This window comes from Typopeltis vanoorti, chromosome 11 (assembly GCF_054136105.1).
Source record: "Typopeltis vanoorti isolate ZY-2024b chromosome 11, IOZ_Tvanoo_1.0, whole genome shotgun sequence".
NCBI lineage: Eukaryota > Metazoa > Arthropoda > Arachnida > Uropygi > Thelyphonidae > Typopeltis > Typopeltis vanoorti.
In genome coordinates, this window is record NC_143559.1 from 9542602 (window position 1) to 9554623 (window position 12022).

The 12022-nt window shown below is 34.2% G+C and overlaps 1 protein-coding gene across 1 annotated transcript in view; it reads left to right on the forward strand.

Moving 5' to 3' along the window:
* Window positions 1-8612: 8612 nt before the first annotated feature.
* The window catches only part of LOC150101294 (uncharacterized), a 56322-nt gene continuing 52912 nt past the window's right edge, over window positions 8613-12022 (forward strand). Inside the window, exon 1 of the mRNA XM_090400907.1 lies at window positions 8613-8748. The gene's annotated coding sequence lies outside the window, so the exon portion shown is untranslated. The remainder of the gene's footprint in view (window positions 8749-12022) is intronic.

Consider the following 12022-nt stretch of genomic DNA (forward strand, 5'->3'; position numbering starts at 1 on the left):
CACAGGTAAAATCGCAATAATGCACGATTATCTGTTAGGACAAATCTCCTAACAGATAATCTTTATACAGCCAAAATGCTTTGTTCCTTTGTGTGTGTGATGTGATTCTTCTGTTTATTTCTTTATCTTGTTTGTTCTCAAGGCTATTTGTCCGATTTAAATATAGAATTATCTGCTCACTTTAGCTCAATCTGATCTAAATTTAGCAATTTTATTATAGTTGCGCTAGTTTGTACACCTTTTTACCTTCTTTCTCTGTCGAGTTAATTTAACATTTCCTGTGCTTTTTTTTACCTTTTGCGAACAGAACAATGTTATCTGAATAAATGTGAATTGTTTAAATTTCTTCCATTGATATGAATTATACTTTTCCTGTGAAATATTCTTAAAAGCTTCTTTTAATGCAGCAGAAAACAATTTGGGTGATAGATTGTCTTGCCTCAATCCTCTCATCCTCGCAGTATATATTATTCGCCTACAAATAAGAGGACTGATGACAGTAAACATTTCGAAAGTACAAGCACTTCTTGATTTAGGTAACATTGGCTTAACGCGAATACATACCACTTCTTAATTCTCACATTAACAAGATTACGTGATCCATAAACAGGAAACATGCGGATTACTGCTCGCTTTGAAAACAATAGGAACTGTTTTCAAACAGAAAGTCAGGAAACTTGTACAATAGCTGGAACAAGACTAAGACAATGCATGCTTTTTTTCAGTCTTGTTCCAGCTACCGTTTACCTTTCATTTTCTGATTCAAGCCATTGAGGTTTACGTGTTATGGTAAGTACATGTTCTTTATGTCGATTACATTTTAAATTAAGATGAGAAAGCAGATCACACAGATGAAAGAAATATATATAAATATTCTTCGCATCCTAGAATGGATTGGAACCCATTTTTCCAACCTAAGAGCATCGTTATAGATACAATTGTCTTGTATCTATACAAAAGTTGGTACAAAAAATGGTACGTAAAGTTGGTCTTTACGATGAAACGAAGTGCCAAGATAGAAAGCCAAATATTAACTTATTTTAATGTCAGTGTTACCCACAAGAAATTATAAACGTATGACATTTTAGCACTATGGTTAGACTTGAATAGCCACTAGTGTGACGAATAAGATTGAAATTCCCAAACATGCAAAAATTGAGAAATTAGGATTCTCTCGAAAAACTTAAAAAAATAAATCTTAATACATTGTTTGTACAGATTTATTCAAATTTCAAAGCATGTCTGTTTCGAGTACTCATTTAAATTACAACGTCATCGGGCGCAATTTAGTTATTTATTCGTGTGGCGTTCCTCTTCCCGTTCCTCAACCTCCCCTTAGGACTGGTTGAGCCCTCCTAATGAGGGATTAACTCATTAGGAGTGACTGTAGCCCGTGTATTCACGGGGCCAGTTTGCCTGCTTGCGCGATGAAAAACCCCAGATGAACTGGGGGAAAAACCCTGTTCTCCACGCCCAAGACCGATTAACTTGGCTATGGCTGAGAAAAATCCTTAAGCTACTCACGTCGTCGATGGGAATCGAACCTAAGACACTCCTTCCCCAGGCATACGGTTGCGAAACGCATAGCCACTAGGCTAACAGCGAGGACATCGGGTGCAATGATTATTGAAAAAATTTTATATTTAATGCAAAATTTGACATTCCTTTGATCTGACAGGTTACAGAAATGTTGGCTGAATATCTGAAATGAATGCGCCGTTCATCTCAGGCTCTAATCTGACATTAGCGAAAAGAAATCAGCATTTTGACTTATTAATTAGCACTATACATAATTAATTAGCCTTAACTAGACTAGAATTAACTAGATTTATTAAATCTAGTTAATAAATCTAGATTTATTAAATAGCACTATAAGAACATTGATGCGCATACCTACGTTGATCCGAACATAGAGAACAATTTCGAAATCCAATTTCAAAGTTGGGAGATACTTGTTAGTCAGTCAGAATAGATTATTTCATTTCTGTAACTGAAGAATTCTGCGAAACGTTCAGATATTCCAGATTGCGGTCAAATTATTTTCAAAAGCGTGTTTGTCCAAAGTTCATTCAATTCAAATTTCTGAGAAAATCATTTCATCGGGTTTGTACAGAGCTCTTCACATCTAACAGCTCACACTCAATTGTTTTTCGAGAAATTTAGCCAAATTAATAAAATCGAGCAAATCATCCTTCTGAGTTTCAGTCAGATGATTCAATTTGGACTTCAGTATGCACTGCAGGATCACATATTTTTCCTTTCCCTGCAGCTTGACGTTCAATTCATTTAGGCAAGTCATGATATCACATAAAAATAGTAAATCGCTCTGCTAATAAAAATCCTCAGTTGCAGTAATATTTTCTATCTGCGTTTCTCAAGGTAAATTGGAATCTGAGGAAGCAAAGAAGATGCATTTTCGAAATCACGGTTACCATTCTTTCGAAGACTCAAACTGTCGTGGGAGACAAGAGCAGTCACTTTGAAAGTATGTCGCAATTTTTACAACCATATTCATCACATTTTTAGCGTATCAGTTTCGAGAACGTAAATTCCTTTTATGCAGAATGCAACAAAAAGAAGTCAACATGGTGTTACGTCATTCTCTTCTGTTACAGCTTATCGTTATAATAGAAGCTGGTTTTTTTAGTCAAATCCAAGTGACATTTTCTCGAAACTTCCAAAAATTATCGAGTATATCATTTCCAAGCATTTGACTCTTACTCCATAAAGTACAAGAATTTCTTCATGAATTTTGAGATCTGGGACACAAACTGAATTCAAAAGATTAACTACGCTATTTCCTTAAAATCAATTTAATTCTCCAGTACTAGCGAAAGTCACAAACGGTCTTTAATTGTTCAGGCAGCCGCTCTTGTGTGTTTTTCCAATAATTCCAGCACTCTGCGAACAATCGTTCCGCGGCTTATCTGCAAATTTTGCACTTTTTGCAGGATATCATTCTTCACCTTTTTAATTCTCCAACAGTTTCTCTTTTGGAATCAAATTCCAGGTTGCTTTATAGCTATCTAACGCCACATTCGACGAAAAAAAAAAGCTCTTCTGATCATTAAACTGTAATTTAAGAAGAGCAATTTTATTGCTATAACTACTGCTGTTAAGTGGGAATGTGTTGTTGAATTCACTATGGATTTTCGGAAGTATTTATTTAAACTTCTTGGGAAGATCCTTCTTTAACTGAATCGAATATTGTGTAAAGCCTTGATTGAGCAGCAAATGAATGCGATGATCATAATTCATTCATTTCAATACATGAAGAAATAAAGGTTGTTTTTATAGTTGTTTTGCAGGCTTAGGAAATCAGTTGTTGTTTTTATTTAAACAGCAGCGTTCATGTGTTCCCCTCTCTCTCTCTCTCTCTCTCTCTCTCTCTCTCTCTCTTGCTAAAGAAGCAGTAATATTATTTCTTATGTTATTATTTCCTGAGAATTTATCTTTCACAGAGATAAAAACCAAAGAAAAACAAAAAATTCTTCTATATTTGCATGAAACTGGTTAACTCACCTTCGGTTGAAAATCACTAATAAGTGTTCCTCTCGTCAAGACAGCATCCGAGCACAGGTAATTCTAACCAACTTACAAGCATTTTCTTTCAGTTGTAATAACCGAAGGGTTGAGAAACACGGCTGGAATCCCATCATTCTCTCTTGTTAAAGAAATATCTTGTCATATGATATGACAAGATATGACCTCTCTTAATAGCAGAGCGACTGCTTTAAAAAGAGGTCTCAAATACTGCGCCCCATCCATAATCATACAAAAGTTATTGCACACTATGAGAACAGTTTTTGATTTAATGACCGAATCAATATTAATTTACAACATCCAAAATGCAGTGAAAAAATTGCAGAAACAGAGATCTACACGAATTATTATAGGATTAGAGTTCTTTTTCTTCTTCTTTAAACTTCACGAATCTTTGAGGTTCTTATCTTTCCTTGGACTTCGCAACAGCAACTATGTCTGTAGATGTGTGTCATTCATGGGGCAAATTTGCCTGTTCTGAGGGACGAAAAACTCGAGTTTCCGGATGAAGAACCCTACCTCCGAATGAGACTGGCTAACTCACCTTTTAGTCGAAAGAGACTAGATAAAGGTTCCTCACGTCATAAACAGAAATCGAACCCAGTTCTTTCTGACATGGGTTCGATTTCCAAAAGGACTTAGTCTATACCGACTGAGCTACGAAGGTTCAGAGTAAATATCATGAAAGATTATTTACAGTGGGCATTATGTTCATGAGCGGAACTAGATATAAAAGATTAATAGCTGTAAATATAATTCTTCAAAGGGAGCAATCTGGATATCACGAAAGTGCGCGTCCAGAAATTGAAACTCGGTTACAAAACAACCAAAGATACACAGAGAACCGGAGATGAAACACCACATCCATACTAAACCATAATTAGACACTCCGAGGTACAGTAGGTCATCCGTTAACTACTATCAGTCGCATAAACCGCACCAGGACCACAAATTTTGAGATCTACACATTACTAAAATTAATTACTTCGTGAAAGAGAATCAAAAGATAAAATCTAAAGTTCTCAAACTGATTCCTAGTGAATAGAAATCCTAAATGGATCCTTTTGCTTTCAGTAATTCTGATACAAATTTCTTACTGTTTATAACAAATGTATTTATTTAAAAAATAATAATAATAATACTTTACGCATAATGATATTTTAAATTTCCTTAAATTAATGCAGTTAATTACCACTAACGTTGTGTTCATGTTTTTATTATCATTCTATCACTCCTAGAATGCCATAAAATTTCCTTCAGATTAAAAAGCTATGATAGTAGGAGAAATGGCTAAACGTTTTAAGTTTGCAGTTGTATGGTCATAAAAATAGAGCATGTCATAAATGCATTATTATTTCAATAGCCAAATAATTCGAAATGTTAAAGAAATTTAGAAACCTCTATTTCTAAACTTCTGCGTTTAGTTGCTTTGTTAAGTCTTTATTATGAAGCGAAAACTAAAGAATTAATTCTAAAATACGAAAAAATAAAGTTCTCAGTTACGGAGCATAACAGGATGTATGATGCAGTAAACCCAATGTAAGATACCAAAATAATTTAAGGCAGGTCAGAAAAGGTGGGAAGTAAACGTATATTGCAGACTTGCTTGCTTTCCAAGTCGAATAAAAATTATTTGCGATCCAAGTTTCGCTTATGAGAAAATACCTGAAAGAATCCAAAACAATCGTAGCGTATTTTCATAGAAAAACCCCCAAAACTGGCTTAGAATATTTAAAACAAGATAAATATTTAAAATATAAAAGAATGCTCTTCAACTATAAAGAGTCTAGGTCCCGAATCTTTCACCACTCTGGCATATGATAAAAAAATAATAATAATTAGTCATCGTTTTCCAGATGGACAGAATTTTACACAAAACATGTGATACTAAAGATCTGCTTGATCATGCTTCTATGTTGCTATCAGATTACTGTCATCTGAAATTTTAGAAAGTTTTGTTAATTTACTAAAAATCAATTGAAGGTAAAAGAAACATGAGAGAGTGCATAGACAAAGTAGCTTTGCCTACCAGGTCGATTACAGAAGGATGTCGAATCGTAGTACTAGTCTGCATGGTAGCATAGCAATGTTATATTGCTTTGTTTTTTTCTGAAGAGTGGGTTTGAGACTTACGCAATCAGGCACATTCCGCATTTCAGATTTCTGAAATGTGGAACGGAAGGTACAGTAGTTTTTTTTTTTTCATCCAATACTTATATCCACTGCTTATTTCGTTTCATATTTTTTAAACTTAATTACTTCAGACATCCCAGATATGCTTAGTTTCAGTTTTTATGTCTGCTGTATCAGCTATTAATTATTTTATAGTGCTATTTTTGTCGTTTCTAAGCTTTCTCAATAAGCTTTTTCAGTGCCATCTTTAATATTTATCTTCAATATTCTTCCCAGAATTTTTCCATTAAATTTTGTTTAACTACTTCACATAGCTTTCCTATATTTTCGTGGATTTTCTGTGCATGCTGACTTACTTGTCAGCATGCAATGAAGCAATTTTCGATACGGTTATTTCACCATAGACTGCTTCTTTAACTTCCTATCATCCACCACCACCCACACGCGAAATTCTGATTTTTCTATCCAAGGTCGCAACATGCTTCACTGTCTGAATCAGTGCATGTTTCTGGTTCACTAGCGAAAATAGCCGGGTCCTTTTCTTAAACGCACAAAGTCCCAGAATGCATGATATTTCATCATGTTGTACGATTATATTTGTGTGCGGTTTAAGTCAATCAATACAGAATACAATGTTTCTAAGTCTCATATTTTCAGCATATCCTCAGTATCAACATGGATTGGATATTCGAATTTCTGTCATTGCTTTGAATTCCTTGAGGGCACTGTGGACGTCTCCTCGTAGTTGTCAAACTTTGAATCTGAGGAAACCTCACTTGAAATCAATACGAATATGAAGGCTTAGTGAGATTGCGCTAAAAGCATAAAACATGGTATTGTGAAGTATTTAGCTTCCTATCTATTGAATAAATAGGAAGACGTTAGATGAAAAGACTTTGAATTTCAAGAAACAACGCTCCGTGATAGCAACGAAAATATAAATACCAAAATAAAAAAATAGCGCCAAGGAAGAAAGTGGAATTCAGAAATAGCCTTAACTAGTATGTGCACTAAAATATTAACTTCAAACTGTAACCGGTATAAGATAGCGCATGTGCTTCGGATTCGTTTTAATGTCAAATTTCGACTATTTTATGTGCTTCTTTATGTTCGCAGAATGTTATTACCTAAAGTTAAACAAGTGATTTTAGCATTCCACTTTCCCATCATCCCTTCTGCCTGAGGAAAAAAGAATATTCTTTTCTGTAAATGTATTGGTCGTTGCTTGTGCGCCAGACAGCAAACTTATCTTCGTGCAAAGCGCCATTTTATTCGAAGTTCCAGATATTATTGAGCCCGTGAGATTATTGCACAGTCTTTGTAAATTCAATATCGCGCCTCGAGTGGGAAAAATGTAAAAAGTAATACCTCAAGTTCATAGAGGTCGAAAACTTTTTCCGTAATCAGAAAGATTTTTTTTTTTTAATCTTGTGTAACTTGTGTAAAAGAGCGTAAAATCATACTCCAATTCCTTATTTTCTGGTTGGTTAAATTCCCAAGTTAAGCGCCAACACGCCCAATTTCACACATAAATAAGCAGACAAGACAAAAAACTAGAAAGTTTAATATAAAAACGCTTATCACTGGAATATCTTTTGAACTTGACAGAAACTTTAACGTTTTTAATCTTGAAGAGGGAAAATAATACACGAAAAGTTGTCTCTACTAACAGTCAAGTAACTATGATGAAATTTTAAAGAAAATAATAAAAATGAACAATAAATCAAAACAAAAGGCAAAGTGCATAAAAATATTTATTTGTGTTTTATAGAAAGCCGCTCTATTAAGAATTAAGTCAATAGTACAAGAGAAACACGATTATTAAAAATTCCGTAATACGCATGGACACTGCGCTTGTCCAAAGAAGTTTCCTTTGATGATGAGTTTCATTCCATGCGTTATCATTTTGAAGCAGTAGAAACAGTTCTCATTCCTCATTTCAGTTAAACTTTACTTGTAAAACGAATTTTTTTTCTGTATTCTAAGTTTAAACATAAATGTGCAAGTTTAATTGTAATCTTTTGAAGTTTGAAATGACTTAAGGTTCCTACTTTAAATAACCTCTACAAGAAGGAAGCGACTTTTTTTTTATGTTCTGTGGAACAGAAAAGCTGTTTTGGAAGTTCCGAAGCTAACGTTTGCGTGGATGCTGCTGCTAGTAAACCTGTAGTCGTTCAGAGAAAACGTCGCTGAATCAGGAAAGCGCTTAACTAAGATAGGAGAAATCGTTTAGTATCAGTTATAATCACAATAATTAAATTAAATGTAAGGAGATCTGATAAAAATAAAATGCGTTTTTTCTTCATTTATTTTTGTCTAGTTTTAGTAAGTAAATCTCTAAAAGTTGTGAAATAAAAATTTTGGAATTTTCAGATTTAAAATTCAGCCAAGCTAGTAAATATAATTTTTTATTCGTGCATGTTGAGATGAACTGACAGGTGCTTCCTTCCTTCCTTCTTTCCACGGTATACTCTATGGAATGAGGCAGGACAAACATCATAAATTTCTGACTTCCTTCAATCGTAAATCGCATAGTGATTTATCTAGATAAGAACAAACTTAAAACTGTTTTATTGAAAACAAGAAATTATAATAACATGATGATTCCGAAGCAAAAATCGAATGCAATATTTTCGAAAATATCGAACAGCTGTGAGTAGTATAGAAAATCTACTTTTAAACATTTTAGCTCACTGTACAGCTGCTTGCTGCAAAAGCGACCGGCCTGTTGCAGTTACAAAACTGTAACAGGTGGGAATTTGATTATTAATTTGCATACATCATAAATGATTAATGCTTGTAATATATATATATATATATATATATATATATATATATATATATATAAAACCAAGAAAGTTAACAACGTATCAAAGCTACTGCCACTTTTAAAACAATTTACTTTGTTTCAGATTGAATAGCAGTGTATTAATCACCCGTCTAGAAAGTGGATTTAAGAGGTCTGAGAATTCATCAGATGTTCTAGGTTTTACAGAATTGTTGTCTCTGACAAATTCGGATATCAGATTAACAAACAAGTTAAACTTAAAGTAATTTGGAAAAATAAATAAGGTAAGCTCCAGAAGTATTCAATAATTTTATCTGGTATTTTATCTACGTGTTTTATCTATATAAATGATAAACAGGTCCTCTGCTTTTTTTTCTGTTGTTGTTGTTGGCGTTTTTATTTGCCATAGGACTTGAGAAAGAGCAGCTTTCTTAAAATATCGCATTCACCGAAATTTTCTTAAAAGTGCGGATAAATTGATATACTCTTCTATGTAGTTCCTTTTCCTTTCGACGTGTACTCAGTTATCAAAATATTAGAGGTTTCTCGGCCAAATGGAAACGGATTAATGGATGACTAACGATACATGACGGAATCTATATTCACCTGTGTGTGTGGGTATGAGTTCTAACAGAGAAGATAGGATATTTCTGATTAGAGGAATTCATATCACTTGTACCAGAGTCTTGAGAATTGTGCGATGAACAAAAAACATCAAGTCAGCCTGGGGTAAATAGCTCGAAAGGCAGATGAAGAATCTCATAGTCCAATAAACATGTTTGTAAAAAAGCCTTGAATTGCATTGGACGTGTTGGTCTGCGCTGTACGACTATGGAAGGTATCTGAAAGGGCTATCCCTTATTGTGAATTTCACCCATGTCAGATTGTAAAATGATAGTATGTTAACTGGTATAAGGGTTACATAATCCGTCAATCGTGCTCTAGAAAACAAACATGAAACTTTATCAAGTCATTTCAGACCCCAATAATCAGATAATGGTATTACAAAATTTATCTTCCACTTAAAGAGATTCCCATATATCCTTTCTCATAGTGGAATACGAACTGTAACTTTATTATTATTATTATTATTATTTTATTGGAAAGCAGAGACCCCATTCACTACGCTAAAGACAGAAAGCACGGTCCACCTGAACATCTTTCCTTCCAAGTACGCTCATTGATGCTCCATTTATCCTGCATGTGATAAACTCTGCCACAAAGATAATGTGCTATGTCACAAAGCACGTGTCTTGGTGAGTGATAGTGGCTTTATTTTAATGGTTGTCCTTCCCTCCCTCATTAAATTTCGATCACTTAGATATTCATTGTATTGAAAGGTGAATGATCTTGTCCACTTGTAGTAGAATATCCGCTCGCGGATTGTTTAGAGAACTACGGTCGATGCTCTACTTTATCGAGGCTCATAGTTCTTTAACAAGCCATTAGGCGGGTATCTCAGACAAAATGGCAACCCACTTCTATACTGATCATTAGAGTTCTAATAAATTTTTTGAAAACTTTACTAAGGTTTTTAAAGTATTTAATTTTAAATTGGTAGTAGGATTATATCTAATAAGTTTAAAGTGTGTTATAAGGGGAAAATATATGACTGAAAGGAAACAAATCAGGATTATTACATTTGTGCCTTGAAAAGAAACGAAATCCATAGTAAAATGCAGGAAATGACCTCTGTGTCAATGAACAATATTTGATGATACGGACAATTATGTTTTAATGCCTAGCAGTATTTTGTTTTAATTATCTTTTAATGCCTAACATTAAATTTTATTAATTATGTTTTAAGTACTATTCTTAAAACAAACTGTTCGCATTCTCTTTTATTGAGCTTAACACTTACAATAAACATGATATACACTGTTTGTTACCATAATGTGAAATGCATTATTTGGTGGCGAAAATCGCATCAGAGACACAAAATTGGGAATATTTAGCAAATATAATAATAATAAAAGTAATAATCCGTCGTACTAGCAGGCCCTTAATCAAAACTGCAACATACCCAGTTAATTTTCGTAATCATCATTTTAAGACAAGACGGTTATTTTTTTGGCACAAATGCTTATTTCCGTCAGTAAATTGCTTATGTCATCCTGGTCGGTTTGCCTGAAAAGAACTGGAAGAAATAAAAGAGAAAAGGTTAGTTTTGACATTAAAAGTATATCACATACAGAACAGTAAAGTATATAGTCTATATAACTGATTTATAATTTATAGAATAACAAAAAATCGGCTAATGAGATATGCAAATACACCTTTGCATTATCGATATACATACATGATACTCCATGAGAAATCAGTGAGACTTCAGAATTGGATCCTACAACAATTTTAATGGAGAAAGTTTATATTAGATTAAGTGACGTAATCCTGAACTGGTGGGGATGATAGGATCATTTCATGATTCAGCCGCTGTAGCCTAATCCTCATATTCTGTTCTATTAATGGAAAAATATTATCTGGATTATCTTTCAAACGTCGAGTAGATGAGTGTAGATTTTTGGAATAACGACAGAAGCAATTAATGCTCTGAGACCAGTGCACTATATCTCTAAATTGTGTGTGTTCTTCTGGGATGAAAAACCCAACTTTTTGGAAGGATAACCCCCCCCCCATCTCCAGGAGGCAGTTAACTCACCTTGCAATGAAAATGAACTTTATTTTGCCTACTAGACGGAATTTGAATCCATGTTCAACCAAAGGGACATCATGATTCGACTGAGCTAAGGAGGCTCCTCAAACGAGGAGCACGCTGACATCCAGTTAGTTAATGGTTTTTTCAACGGCAAAGAAAAAGTTGCTGTTAACGATGACGATTGATTTTCTGATTGTATATTTCCATAACCGAAAGATTTTTTGTTGCTGTACACAGCACTGATTGGAAACTAGATCACTGAGTGTTGTATCTGAGTTTTACATTACATTCTTGCTTCGATAAAATATAATGCAGTCATGGACAGTGACTCTGTCAATTCACACGCCTTGGAGTTCCTCAAATGAAATTTAAGGAGGACAGTAGGTGAAGTGAGTTTACGTTAACGCCATTTACAAACTGCACTTCTGCATCTTGATGAGGAATATATAGGGGGCGAGAAAGCGTTTATCTTTCAGTGCTCGCGAATCCTGATCGCAAATATACTTTGCTGATGAAGTAACTTTTACTCGAGATGGTGTAAATAATATTCGGAACGTCTATTTATGGGTGCTGACAATCCTCTTGGAATACCTTAAACGAATTTCTAACGTCAGTTGACAGAAAGTATATGTCAGGAACGTGCTGAGAACCAATTAATAGGAACATACGTATTCAACTCTCGTTCAGAGAAGAAGCATACTTTAATATTTTACAAAATGAACTACCGGGTGTTTTGGAGACTATTCTTCTATTGACGGGAAGGCGAATGTATTTCCGTCACACTCCATCAACCACGTACGGTGGAGATTCGCCGTATGGCGAATATGCACAAATGATTAACGATAGAAATGCTCTGCATGAAGCTTTTGTTTTGGCAGACTATTCTCAATAAAATAGCATTG